Source organism: Oncorhynchus mykiss, chromosome 25 (assembly GCF_057628025.1).
Source record: "Oncorhynchus mykiss isolate SJ-2025 chromosome 25, ASM5762802v1, whole genome shotgun sequence".
In the NCBI taxonomy this organism is placed as follows: Eukaryota; Metazoa; Chordata; class Actinopteri; order Salmoniformes; family Salmonidae; genus Oncorhynchus; species Oncorhynchus mykiss.
Window position 1 is genome coordinate 31221063 of NC_143046.1, and position 13464 is coordinate 31234526.

Genomic DNA, 13464 nt, shown 5'->3' on the forward strand with positions numbered 1-13464 from the left:
AGGCACAGGGGGATTAGCTCAAATGGTAGAGCGCTTGCTTAGCATGCGAGAGGTAGCTGGATCGATGCCCGCATCCTCCAACTATTTAGTTTGGTTCAATCAGCACACATTGTTGTTGTAGCTCTGGACTGATTTAACTAATCGAAGGATTAGTAAACAAATTGAATCAAGCGTGCTTGTCTGGCTCTAAAATGTGAATGTGTGTTGCTGGGGCAACCTGAGGACTGCAGTTGGGAAACACCAGTGGGAAATACGTAGAGTGTGGTGGCGAGTTGAAATATTGATTCAAAATAGACCAAACAGTAGACGACGCTATCGTGGCTGTTCATAATATATTAGGCTAAGTACTGTTTTATACTCTGCACTTTCAATTGTTGTGAGTTCATGACGTATTTCCCATGTAGTGTTTTAATAGGATAATTTAGGGACAGTTCAAAAATTACTGGGTGAGTGGGGGCTTGTAGCTCTCAAACTCTAGGAGTGTTTTTCCAAACATACTACCATGCTCCACACTCATGCTCCGATTGTATTCTCCACTCCGTTCTCTTGAGTACGTTTTTGTGTGGACGCAAGTGAGGAGAATGCATTAAGCAATACATTTAAGAAGCACTCGCACTCCCCCTACTGTATTACCTCACGCTTCACAGCTCCTTCCAGCCAGGACAATGGCAACAATAGACGAATCAAGATATACACAAAGCAAACGTTTGACGTCACAATTATCAGCTAGATATGTGAATCGTAACAATTTAGCTAGCCAGATAGCTAAACAGGACAAAAATGACCTAAAACGAATAATATGTAAGATAGATGTCAATTCTTCATGGTTACATTAGCTAGCTAACAATGCTTTGTTGCTATCTGGCTAGTTAACAGTACTAGTAGCTAGCCAGTCAGCCCTATTGACTAATTATGGGCTTGCGATCTAAGGTACTTAGGCAGGTAACGTTAAACATGCCGAACAATACCAAATTACTCATGAACCATTAAGAGGGATCCCCATTTAAGTGATTTATTAAAAGGTAAAACAAAAAGAGCAGGAGTCATACATATATTTCTATCTCTATATTTATACATATTGAAAATAATTGGTATGTAGCACAGTTCTCTAGCACATACAAGTGCAAGCTAAGTATCTGAAGTGAACTGCCTCAACTCCTCTCTAACTACAGACTCCATCACTCTCCATCTTATTATTATCATCTGAAGCTTTGGAAGCCATCGGCCAAGTATGTACCAGATCACCTTGAGTTTATTTGAGTTTTTAAAGCTACTTTGAGATTCTGTGTGTAATGAAAAGTGCTATATAGAATAAATTATAATTATTATTATTTATCCTACAGGGGAGGAGGAGCCCTTGTCATAATGGCTTTGCGATATGATGGACAGCCTTCTGTTTGCTACTAAACAGGTCCTAATATCTTAGTCTGTGTGCCAGTTCATTCTCTCTTTTGACTTTGTTGTGGCAAGCAGAAACACACTGGAATTTAGGAAATCCCACCAAACCACCAAATTATTTCTTCAATTAAAGGGACAAATTATGTGGTTGCTTGGGGTAATGCAAAAATCCCCTTTGGTTATCACATGTAGGCACATGTGTAGTTTATGAGACAGATCTTTGATTTAGTAGCTGTTCATTTGTTAGTAAATGTTGGGAGCTGTGACTCTTATTTATTCTACTGGAAGGCTGTCCTCTCCTCTGCTTACAGTAGAAAGGCCTTGGAGCGATCCACTGAGACGCAGTGAGCATAAGCACGACAAAAGACAGGAAAACAGTGACCATGTTTCAGGCGACTAACATGCATTTCCCCACGATCAACTGATCCTAATGTTATTCCACAGACAGCCAGCAGGGGGAACTCCAGACTCGCAGGTTTTTCTGCTATCATACACCCAAAACTCACTAACCCAACAATACAACTATTTCCACCACTGGGCTTACTGCAGTCACTACTTCCACCTTTACTGAACTACCATGAAAAATACTTTTAGACAGCTGAAGCAAGCATACTTTTTTAAAAGTATCCTTACTTATGGACGAGGGATTTGGCAGTGTGGTCATTGAGATTTCATACTTCTTGTTGGATGCACAGGGGGATTAGCTCAAATGGTAGAGCACTTGCTTAGCATGCGAGAGGTAGCGGGATCGATGCCCGCATCCTCCAACTATTTAGTTTGGTTCAATCAGCACACATTGTTGTTGTAGCTCTGGATACTAACCCAACAATACAACTATTTCCACCACTGGGCTTACTCCTATCACTACTTCAACCTTTACTGAACTACCATGAAAAATACTTTTAGACAGCTGAAGCAAGCATACTTGTTAAAAAGTATCCTTTCTTATGGACGAGGGATTTGGCAGTGCGGTCATTGAGATTTCATACTTCTTGTTGGAGGCACAGGGGGATTAGCTCAAATGGTAGAGCGCTCGCTTAGCATGCGAGAGGTAGCGGGATCGATGCCCGCATCCTCCAACTATTTAGTTTGGTTCAATCAGCACACATTGTTGTTGTAGCTCTGGACTTATTTAACTAATGGAAGGATTAGTAAACAAATTGAATCAAGCGTGCTTGTCTGGCTCTAAAATGTGAATGTGTGTTGCTGGGGCAACCTGAGGACTGCAGTTGGGAAACACCAGTGGGAAATACGTAGAGTGTGGTGGCGAGTTGAAATATTGATTCAAAATAGACCAAACAGTAGACGACGCTATCGTGGCTGTTCATAATATATTAGGCTAAGTACTGTTTTATACTCTGCACTTTCAATTGTTGTGAGTTCATGACGTATTTCCCATGTAGTGTTTTAATAGGATAATTTAGGGACAGTTCAAAAATTACTGGGTGAGTGGGGGCTTGTAGCTCTCAAACTCTAGGGGTGTTTTTCCAAACATACTACCATGCTCCACACTCATGCTCCGATTGTATTCTCCACTCCGTTCTCTTGAGTACGTTTTTGTGTGGACGCGAGTGAGGAGAATGCATAAAGCAATACATTTAAGAAGCACTCGCACTCCCCCTACTGTATTACCTCACGCTTCACAGCTCCTTCCAGCCAGGACAATGGCAACAATAGACGAATCAAGATATACACAAAGCAAACGTTTGACGTCACAATTATCAGCTAGATATGTGAATCGTAACAATTTAGCTAGCCAGATAGCTAAACAGGACAAAAATGACCTAAAACGAATAATATGTAAGATAGATGTCAATTCTTCATGGTTACATTAGCTAGCTAACAATGCTTTGTTGCTATCTGGCTAGTTAACAGTACTAGTAGCTAGCCAGTCAGCCCTATTGACTAATTATGGGCTTGCGATCTAAGGTACTTAGGCAGGTAACGTTAAACATGCCGAACAATACCAAATTACTCATGAACCATTAAGAGGGATCCCCATTTAAGTGATTTATTAAAAGGTAAAACAAAAAGAGCAGGAGTCATACATATATTTCTATCTCTATATTTATACATATTGAAAATAATTGGTATGTAGCACAGTTCTCTAGCACATACAAGTGCAAGCTAAGTATCTGAAGTGAACTGCCTCAACTCCTCTCTAACTACAGACTCCATCACTCTCCATCTTATTATTATCATCTGAAGCTTTGGAAGCCATCGGCCAAGTATGTACCAGATCACCTTGAGTTTATTTGAGTTTTTAAAGCTACTTTGAGATTCTGTGTGTAATGAAAAGTGCTATATAGAATAAATTATAATTATTATTATTTATCCTACAGGGGAGGAGGAGCCCTTGTCATAATGGCTTTGCGATATGATGGACAGCCTTCTGTTTGCTACTAAACAGGTCCTAATATCTTAGTCTGTGTGCCAGTTCATTCTCTCTTTTGACTTTGTTGTGGCAAGCAGAAACACACTGGAATTTAGGAAATCCCACCAAACCACCAAATTATTTCTTCAATTAAAGGGACAAATTATGTGGTCGCTTGGGGTAATGCAAAAATCCCCTTTGGTTATCACATGTAGGCACATGTGTAGTTTATGAGACAGATCTTTGATTTAGTAGCTGTTCATTTGTTAGTAAATGTTGGGAGCTGTGACTCTTATTTATTCTACTGGAAGGCTGTCCTCTCCTCTGCTTACAGTAGAAAGGCCTTGGAGCGATCCACTGAGACGCAGTGAGCATAAGCACGACAAAAGACAGGAAAACAGTGACCATGTTTCGGGCGACTAACATGCATTTCCCCACGATCAACTGATCCTAATGTTATTCCACAGACAGCCAGCAGGGGGAACTCCAGACTCGCAGGTTTTTCTGCTATCATACACCCAAAACTCACTAACCCAACAATACAACTATTTCCACCACTGGGCTTACTGCAGTCACTACTTCCACCTTTACTGAACTACCATGAAGAATACTTTTAGACAGCTGAAGCAAGCATACTTTTTAAAAAGTATCCTTACTTATGGACGAGGGATTTGGCAGTGTGGTCATTGAGATTTCATACTTCTTGTTGGATGCACAGGGGGATTAGCTCAAATGGTAGAGCACTTGCTTAGCATGCGAGAGGTAGCGGGATCGATGCCCGCATCCTCCAACTATTTAGTTTGGTTCAATCAGCACACATTGTTGTTGTAGCTCTGGATACTAACCCAACAATACAACTATTTCCACCACTGGGCTTACTCCTATCACTACTTCAACCTTTACTGAACTACCATGAAAAATACTTTTAGACAGCTGAAGCAAGCATACTTGTTAAAAAGTATCCTTTCTTATGGACGAGGGATTTGGCAGTGCGGTCATTGAGATTTCATACTTCTTCTTGGAGGCACAGGGGGATTAGCTCAAATGGTAGAGCGCTCGCTTATCATGCGAGAGGTAGCGGGATCGATGCCCGCATCCTCCAAGTATTTAGTTTGGTTCAATCAGCACACATTGTTGTTGTAGCTCTGGATACTAACCCAACAATACAACTATTTCCACCACTGGGCTTACTCCTATCACTACTTCAACCTTTACTGAACTACCATGAAAAATACTTTTAGACAGCTGAAGCAAGCATACTTGTTAAAAAAAATCCTTTCTTATGGACGAGGGATTTGGCAGTGCGGTCATTGAGATTTCATACTTCTTGTTGGAGGCACAGGGGGATTAGCTCAAATGGTAGAGCGCTCGCTTAGCATGCGAGAGGTAGCGGGATCGATGCCCGCATCCTCCAACTATTTAGTTTGGTTCAATCAGCACACATTGTTGTTGTAGCTCTGGATACTAACCCAACAATACAACTATTTCCACCACTGGGCTTACTCCTATCACTACTTCAACCTTTACTGAACTACCATGAAAAATACTTTTAGACAGCTGAAGCAAGCATACTTGTTAAAAAGTATCCTTTCTTATGGACGAGGGATTTGGCAGTGCGGTCATTGAGATTTCATACTTCTTGTTGGAGGCACAGGGGGATTAGCTCAAATGGTAGAGCGCTCACTTAGCATGCGAGAGGTAGCGGGATCGATGCCCGCATCCTCCAACTATTTAGTTTGGTTCAATCAGCACACATTGTTGTTGTACCTCTGGACTGATTTAACTAATCGAAGGATTAGTAAACAAATTGAATCAAGCGTGCTTGTCTGGCTCTAAAATGTGAATGTGTGTTGCTGGGGCAACCTGAGGACTGCAGTTGGGAAACACCAGTGGAAATACGTAGAGTGTGGTGGCGAGTTGAAATATTGATTCAAAATAGACCAAACAGTAGACGACGCTATCGTGGCTGTTCATAATATATTAGGCTAAGTACTGTTTTATACTCTGCACTTTCAATTGTTGTGAGTTCATGACGTATTTCCCATGTAGTGTTTTAATAGGATAATTTAGGGACAGTTCAAAAATTACTGGGTGAGTGGGGGCTTGTAGCTCTCAAACTCTAGGGGTGTTTTTCCAAACATACTACCATGCTCCACACTCATGCTCCGATTGTATTCTCCACTCCGTTCTCTTGAGTACGTTTTTGTGTGGACGCGAGTGAGGAGAATGCATAAAGCAATACATTTAAGAAGCACTCGCACTCCCCCTACTGTATTACCTCACGCTTCACAGCCCCATTCACTGAACCTCCTTCCAGCCAGGACAATGGCAACAATAGACGAATCAAGATATACACAAAGCAAACGTTTGACGTCACAATTATCAGCTAGATATGTGAATCGTAACAATTTAGCTAGCCAGATAGCTAAACAGGACAAAAATGACCTAAAACAAATAATATGTAAGATAGATGTCAATTCTTCATGGTTACATTAGCTAGCTAACAATGCTTTGTTGCTATCTGGCTAGTTAACAGTACTAGTAGCTAGCCAGTCAGCCATATTGACTAATTATGGGCTTGCGATCTAAGGTACTTAGGCAGGTAACGTTAAACATGCCGAACAATACCAAATTACTCATGAACCATTAAGAGGGATCCCCATTTAAGTGATTTATTAAAAGGTAAAACAAAAAGAGCAGGAGTCATACATATATTTCTATCTCTATATTTATACATATTGAAAATAATTGGTATGTAGCACAGTTCTCTAGCACATACAAGGTCAAGCTAAGTATCTGAAGTGAACTGCCTCAACTCCTCTCTAACTACAGACTCCATCACTCTCCATCTTATTATTATCATCTGAAGCTTTGGAAGCCATCGGCCAAGTATGTACCAGATCACCTTGAGTTTATTTGAGTTTTTAAAGCTACTTTGAGATTCTGTGTGTAATGAAAAGTGCTATATAGAATAAATCATTATTATTATTATTTATCCTACAGGGGAGGAGGAGCCCTTGTCATAATGGCTTTGCGATATGATGGACAGCCTTCTGTTTGCTACTAAACAGGTCCTAATATCTTAGTCTGTGTGCCAGTTCATTCTCTCTTTTGACTTTGTTGTGGCAAGCAGAAACACACTGGAATTTAGGAAATCCCACCAAACCACCGAATTATTACTTCAATTAAAGGGACAAATTATGTGGTCGCTTGGGGTAATGCAAAAATCCCCTTTGGTTATCACATGTAGGCACATGTGTAGTTTATGAGACAGATCTTTGATTTAGTAGCTGTTCATTTGTTAGTAAATGTTGGGAGCTGTGACTCTTATTTATTCTACTGGAAGGCTGTCCTCTCCTCTGCTTACAGTAGAAAGGCCTTGGAGCGATCCACTGAGACGCAGTGAGCATAAGCACGACAAAAGACAGGAAAACAGTGACCATGTTTCGGGCGACTAACATGCATTTCCCCACGATCAACTGATCCTAATGTTATTCCACAGACAGCCAGCAGGGGGAACTCCAGACTCGCAGGTTTTTCTGCTATCATACACCCAAAACTCACTAACCCAACAATACAACTATTTCCACCACTGGGCTTACTGCAGTCACTACTTCCACCTTTACTGAACTACCATGAAGAATACTTTTAGACAGCTGAAGCAAGCATACTTTTTAAAAAGTATCCTTACTTATGGACGAGGGATTTGGCAGTGTGGTCATTGAGATTTCATACTTCTTGTTGGATGCACAGGGGGATTAGCTCAAATGGTAGAGCGCTCGCTTAGCATGCGAGAGGTAGCGGGATCGATGCCTGCATCCTCCAACTACTTAGTTTGGTTCAATCAGCACACATTGTTGTTGTAGCTCTGGATACTAACCCAACAATACAACTATTTCCACCACTGGGCTTACTCCTATAACTACTTCAACCTTTACTGAACTACCATGAAAAATACTTTTAGACAGCTGAAGCAAGCATACTTGTTAAAAAGTATCCTTTCTTATGGACGAGGAATTTGGCAGTGCGGTCATTGAGATTTCATACTTCTTGTTGGAGGCACAGGGGGATTGGCTCAAATGGTAGAGCGCTCGCTTAGCATGCGAGAGGTAGCGGGATCGATGCCCGCATCCTCCAACTATTTAGTTTGGTTCAATCAGCACACATTGTTGTTGTAGATCTGGATAACAATACAACTATTTCCACCACTGGGCTTACTCCTATCACTACTTCAACCTTTACTGAACTACCATGAAAAATACTTTTAGACAGCTGAAGCAAGCATACTTGTTAAAAAGTATCCTTTCTTATGGACGAGGGATTTGGCAGTGCGGTCATTGAGATTTCATACTTCTTGTTGGAGGCACAGGGGGATTAGCTCAAATGGTAGAGCGCTCGCTTAGCATGCGAGAGGTAGCGGGATCGATGCCCGCATCCTCCAACTATTTAGTTTGGTTCAATCAGCACACATTGTTGTTGTAGCTCTTGACTGATTTAACTAATCGAAGGATTAGTAAACAAATTGAATCAAGCGTGCTTGTCTGGCTCTAAAATGTGAATGTGTGTTGCTGGGGCAACCTGAGGACTGCAGTTGGGAAACACCAGTGGGAAATACGTAGAGTGTGGTGGCGAGTTGAAATATTGATTCAAAATAGACCAAACAGTAGACGACGCTATCGTGGCTGTTCATAATATATTAGGCTAAGTACTGTTTTATACTCTGCACTTTCAATTGTTGTGAGTTCATGACGTATTTCCCATGTAGTGTTTTAATAGGATAATTTAGGGACAGTTCAAAAATTACTGGGTGAGTGGGGGCTTGTAGCTCTCAAACTCTAGGGGTGTTTTTCCAAACATACTACCATGCTCCACACTCATGCTCCGATTGTATTCTCCACTCCGTTCTCTTGAGTGCGTTTTTGTGTGGACGCGAGTGAGGAGAATGCATTAAGCAATACATTTAAGAAGCACTCGCACTCCCCCTACTGTATTACCTCACGCTTCACAGCCCCATTCACTGAACCTCCTTCCAGCCAGGACAATGGCAACAATAGACGAATCAAGATATACACAAAGCAAACGTTTGACGTCACAATTATCAGCTAGATATGTGAATCGTAACAATTTAGCTAGCCAGATAGCTAAACAGGACAAAAATGACCTAAAACGAATAATATGTAAGATAGATGTCAATTCTTCATGGTTACATTAGCTAGCTAACAATGCTTTGTTGCTATCTGGCTAGTTAACAGTACTAGTAGCTAGCCAGTCAGCCCTATTGACTAATTATGGGCTTGCGATCTAAGGTACTTAGGCAGGTAACGTTAAACATGCCGAACAATACCAAATTACTCATGAACCATTAAGAGGGATCCCCATTTAAGTGATTTATTAAAAGGTAAAACAAAAAGAGCAGGAGTCATACATATATTTCTATCTCTATATTTATACATATTGAAAATAATTGGTATGTAGCACAGTTCTCTAGCACATACAAGTGCAAGCTAAGTATCTGAAGTGAACTGCCTCAACTCCTCTCTAACTACAGACTCCATCACTCTCCATCTTATTATTATCATCTGAAGCTTTGGAAGCCATCGGCCAAGTATGTACCAGATCACCTTGAGTTTATTTGAGTTTTTAAAGCTACTTTGAGATTCTGTGTGTAATGAAAAGTGCTATATAGAATAAATCATAATTATTATTATTTATCCTACAGGGGAGGAGGAGCCCTTGTCATAATGGCTTTGCGATATGATGGACAGCCTTCTGTTTGCTACTAAACAGGTCCTAATATCTTAGTCTGTGTGCCAGTTCATTCTCTCTTTTGACTTTGTTGTGGCAAGCAGAAACACACTGGAATTTAGGAAATCCCACCAAACCACCGAATTATTACTTCAATTAAAGGGACAAATTATGTGGTCGCTTGGGGTAATGCAAAAATCCCCTTTGGTTATCACATGTAGGCACATGTGTAGTTTATGAGACAGATCTTTGATTTAGTAGCTGTTCATTTGTTAGTAAATGTTGGGAGCTGTGACTCTTATTTATTCTACTGGAAGGCTGTCCTCTCCTCTGCTTACAGTAGAAAGGCCTTGGAGCGATCCACTGAGACGCAGTGAGCATAAGCACGACAAAAGACAGGAAAACAGTGACCATGTTTCGGGCGACTAACATGCATTTCCCCACGATCAACTGATCCTAATGTTATTCCACAGACAGCCAGCAGGGGGAACTCCAGACTCGCAGGTTTTTCTGCTATCATACACCCAAAACTCACTAACCCAACAATACAACTATTTCCACCACTGGGCTTACTGCAGTCACTACTTCCACCTTTACTGAACTACCATGAAGAATACTTTTAGACAGCTGAAGCAAGCATACTTTTTAAAAAGTATCCTTACTTATGGACGAGGGATTTGGCAGTGTGGTCATTGAGATTTCATACTTCTTGTTGGATGCACAGGGGGATTAGCTCAAATGGTAGAGCGCTCGCTTAGCATGCGAGAGGTAGCGGGATCGATGCCCGCATCCTCCAACTACTTAGTTTGGTTCAATCAGCACACATTGTTGTTGTAGCTCTGGATACTAACCCAACAATACAACTATTTCCACCACTGGGCTTACTCCTATAACTACTTCAACCTTTACTGAACTACCATGAAAAATACTTTTAGACAGCTGAAGCAAGCATACTTGTTAAAAAGTATCCTTTCTTATGGACGAGGAATTTGGCAGTGCTGTCATTGAGATTTCATACTTCTTGTTGGAGGCACAGGGGGATTGGCTCAAATGGTAGAGCGCTCGCTTAGCATGCGAGAGGTAGCGGGATCGATGCCCGCATCCTCCAACTATTTAGTTTGGTTCAATCAGCACACATTGTTGTTGTAGATCTGGATAACAATACAACTATTTCCACCACTGGGCTTACTCCTATCACTACTTCAACCTTTACTGAACTACCATGAAAAATACTTTTAGACAGCTGAAGCAAGCATACTTGTTAAAAAGTATCCTTTCTTATGTCCGAGGGATTTGGCAGTGCGGTCATTGAGATTTCATACTTCTTGTTGGAGGCACAGGGGGATTAGCTCAAATGGTAGAGCGCTCGCTTAGCATGCGAGAGGTAGCGGGATCGATTCCCGCATCCTCCAACTATTTAGTTTGGTTCAATCAGCACACATTGTTGTTGTAGCTCTGGACTGATTTAACTAATCGAAGGATTAGTAAACAAATTGAATCAAGCGTGCTTGTCTGGCTCTAAAATGTGAATGTGTGTTGCTGGGGCAACCTGAGGACTGCAGTTGGGAAACACCAGTGGGAAATACGTAGAGTGTGGTGGCGAGTTGAAATATTGATTCAAAATAGACCAAACAGTAGACGACGCTATCGTGGCTGTTCATAATATATTAGGCTAAGTACTGTTTTATACTCTGCACTTTCAATTGTTGTGAGTTCATGACGTATTTCCCATGTAGTGTTTTAATAGGATAATTTAGGGACAGTTCAAAAATTACTGGGTGAGTGGGGGCTTGTAGCTCTCAAACTCTAGGGGTGTTTTTCCAAACATACTACCATGCTCCACACTCATGCTCCGATTGTATTCTCCACTCCGTTCTCTTGAGTACGTTTTTGTGTGGACGCGAGTGAGGAGAATGCATAAAGCAATACATTTAAGAAGCACTCGCACTCCCCCTACTGTATTACCTCACGCTTCACAGCCCCATTCACTGAACCTCCTTCCAGCCAGGACAATGGCAACAATAGACGAATCAAGATATACACAAAGCAAACGTTTGACGTCACAATTATCAGCTAGATATGTGAATCGTAACAATTTAGCTAGCCAGATAGCTAAACAGGACAAAAATGACCTAAAACGAATAATATGTAAGATAGATGTCAATTCTTCATGGTTACATTAGCTAGCTAACAATGCTTTGTTGCTATCTGGCTAGTTAACAGTACTAGTAGCTAGCCAGTCAGCCCTATTGACTAATTATGGGCTTGCGATCTAAGGTACTTAGGCAGGTAATGTTAAACATGCCGAACAATACCAAATTACTCATGAACCATTAAGAGGGATCCCCATTTAAGTGATTCATTAAAAGGTAAAACAAAAAGAGCAGGAGTCATACATATATTTCTATCTCTATATTTATACATATTGAAAATAATTGGTATGTAGCACAGTTCTCTAGCACATACAAGTGCAAGCTAAGTATCTGAAGTGAACTGCCTCAACTCCTCTCTAACTACAGACTCCATCACTCTCCATCTTATTATTATCATCTGAAGCTTTGGAAGCCATCGGCCAAGTATGTACCAGATCACCTTGAGTTTATTTGAGTTTTTAAAGCTACTTTGAGATTCTGTGTGTAATGAAAAGTGCTATATAGAATAAATCATAATTATTATTATTTATCCTACAGGGGAGGAGGAGCCCTTGTCATAATGGCTTTGCGATATGATGGACAGCCTTCTGTTTGCTACTAAACAGGTCCTAATATCTTAGTCTGTGTGCCAGTTCATTCTCTCTTTTGACTTTGTTGTGGCAAGCAGAAACACACTGGAATTTAGGAAATCCCACCAAACCACCGAATTATTACTTCAATTAAAGGGACAAATTATGTGGTCGCTTGGGGTAATGCAAAAATCCCCTTTGGTTATCACATGTAGGCACATGTGTAGTTTATGAGACAGATCTTTGATTTAGTAGCTGTTCATTTGTTAGTAAATGTTGGGAGCTGTGACTCTTATTTATTCTACTGGAAGGCTGTCCTCTCCTCTGCGTACAGTAGAAAGGCCTTGGAGCGATCCACTGAGACGCAGTGAGCATAAGCACGACAAAAGACAGGAAAACAGTGACCATGTTTCGGGCGACTAACATGCATTTCCCCACGATCAACTGATCCTAATGTTATTCCACAGACAGCCAGCAGGGGGAACTCCAGACTCGCAGGTTTTTCTGCTATCATACACCCAAAACTCACTAACCCAACAATACAACTATTTCCACCACTGGGCTTACTGCAGTCACTACTTCCACCTTTACTGAACTACCATGAAGAATACTTTTAGACAGCTGAAGCAAGCATACTTTTTAAAAAGTATCCTTACTTATGGACGAGGGATTTGGCAGTGTGGTCATTGAGATTTCATACTTCTTGTTGGATGCACAGGGGGATTAGCTCAAATGGTAGAGCGCTCGCTTAGCATGCGAAAGGTAGCGGGATCGATGCCCGCATCCTCCAACTACTTAGTTTGGTTCAATCAGCACACATTGTTGTTGTAGCTCTGGATACTAACCCAACAATACAACTATTTCCACCACTGGGCTTATTCCTATAACTACTTCAACCTTTACTGAACTACCATGAAAAATACTTTTAGACAGCTGAAGCAAGCATACTTGTTAAAAAGTATCCTTTCTTATGGACGAGGAATTTGGCAGTGCGGTCATTGAGATTTCATACTTCTTGTTGGAGGCACAGGGGGATTGGCTCAAATGGTAGAGCGCTCGCTTAGCATGCGAGAGGTAGCGGGATCGATGCCCGCATCCTCCAACTATTTAGTTTGGTTCAATCAGCACACATTGTTGTTGTAGCTCTGGACTGATTTAACTAATCGAAGGATTGGTAAACAAATTGAATCAAGCGTGCTTGTCTGGCTCTAAAATGTGAATGTGT

At 41.1% G+C, this 13464-nt stretch overlaps 9 non-coding genes across 9 annotated transcripts; all 9 read left to right on the forward strand.

Moving 5' to 3' along the window:
* Positions 1-2404: 2404 nt before the first annotated feature.
* trnaa-agc (transfer RNA alanine (anticodon AGC)) lies at positions 2405-2477 on the forward strand. The gene has a single exon. It is a non-coding gene; the product is annotated as a tRNA-Ala (tRNA).
* A 2324-nt stretch (positions 2478-4801) lies between these two features.
* Positions 4802-4874, forward strand: trnad-auc (transfer RNA aspartic acid (anticodon AUC)). Its single transcript has one exon. It is a non-coding gene; the product is annotated as a tRNA-Asp (tRNA).
* Positions 4875-5113: 239 nt separating this feature from the next.
* trnaa-agc (transfer RNA alanine (anticodon AGC)) lies at positions 5114-5186 on the forward strand. The gene has a single exon. It is a non-coding gene; the product is annotated as a tRNA-Ala (tRNA).
* A 2650-nt stretch (positions 5187-7836) lies between these two features.
* Positions 7837-7909, forward strand: trnaa-agc (transfer RNA alanine (anticodon AGC)). The gene has a single exon. It is a non-coding gene; the product is annotated as a tRNA-Ala (tRNA).
* Positions 7910-8140: 231 nt separating this feature from the next.
* trnaa-agc (transfer RNA alanine (anticodon AGC)) lies at positions 8141-8213 on the forward strand. The gene has a single exon. It is a non-coding gene; the product is annotated as a tRNA-Ala (tRNA).
* A 2027-nt stretch (positions 8214-10240) lies between these two features.
* Positions 10241-10313, forward strand: trnaa-agc (transfer RNA alanine (anticodon AGC)). The gene has a single exon. It is a non-coding gene; the product is annotated as a tRNA-Ala (tRNA).
* A 239-nt stretch (positions 10314-10552) lies between these two features.
* Positions 10553-10625, forward strand: trnaa-agc (transfer RNA alanine (anticodon AGC)). The gene has a single exon. It is a non-coding gene; the product is annotated as a tRNA-Ala (tRNA).
* A 231-nt stretch (positions 10626-10856) lies between these two features.
* trnaa-agc (transfer RNA alanine (anticodon AGC)) lies at positions 10857-10929 on the forward strand. Its single transcript has one exon. It is a non-coding gene; the product is annotated as a tRNA-Ala (tRNA).
* A 2339-nt stretch (positions 10930-13268) lies between these two features.
* trnaa-agc (transfer RNA alanine (anticodon AGC)) lies at positions 13269-13341 on the forward strand. Its single transcript has one exon. It is a non-coding gene; the product is annotated as a tRNA-Ala (tRNA).
* Positions 13342-13464: the final 123 nt, after the last annotated feature.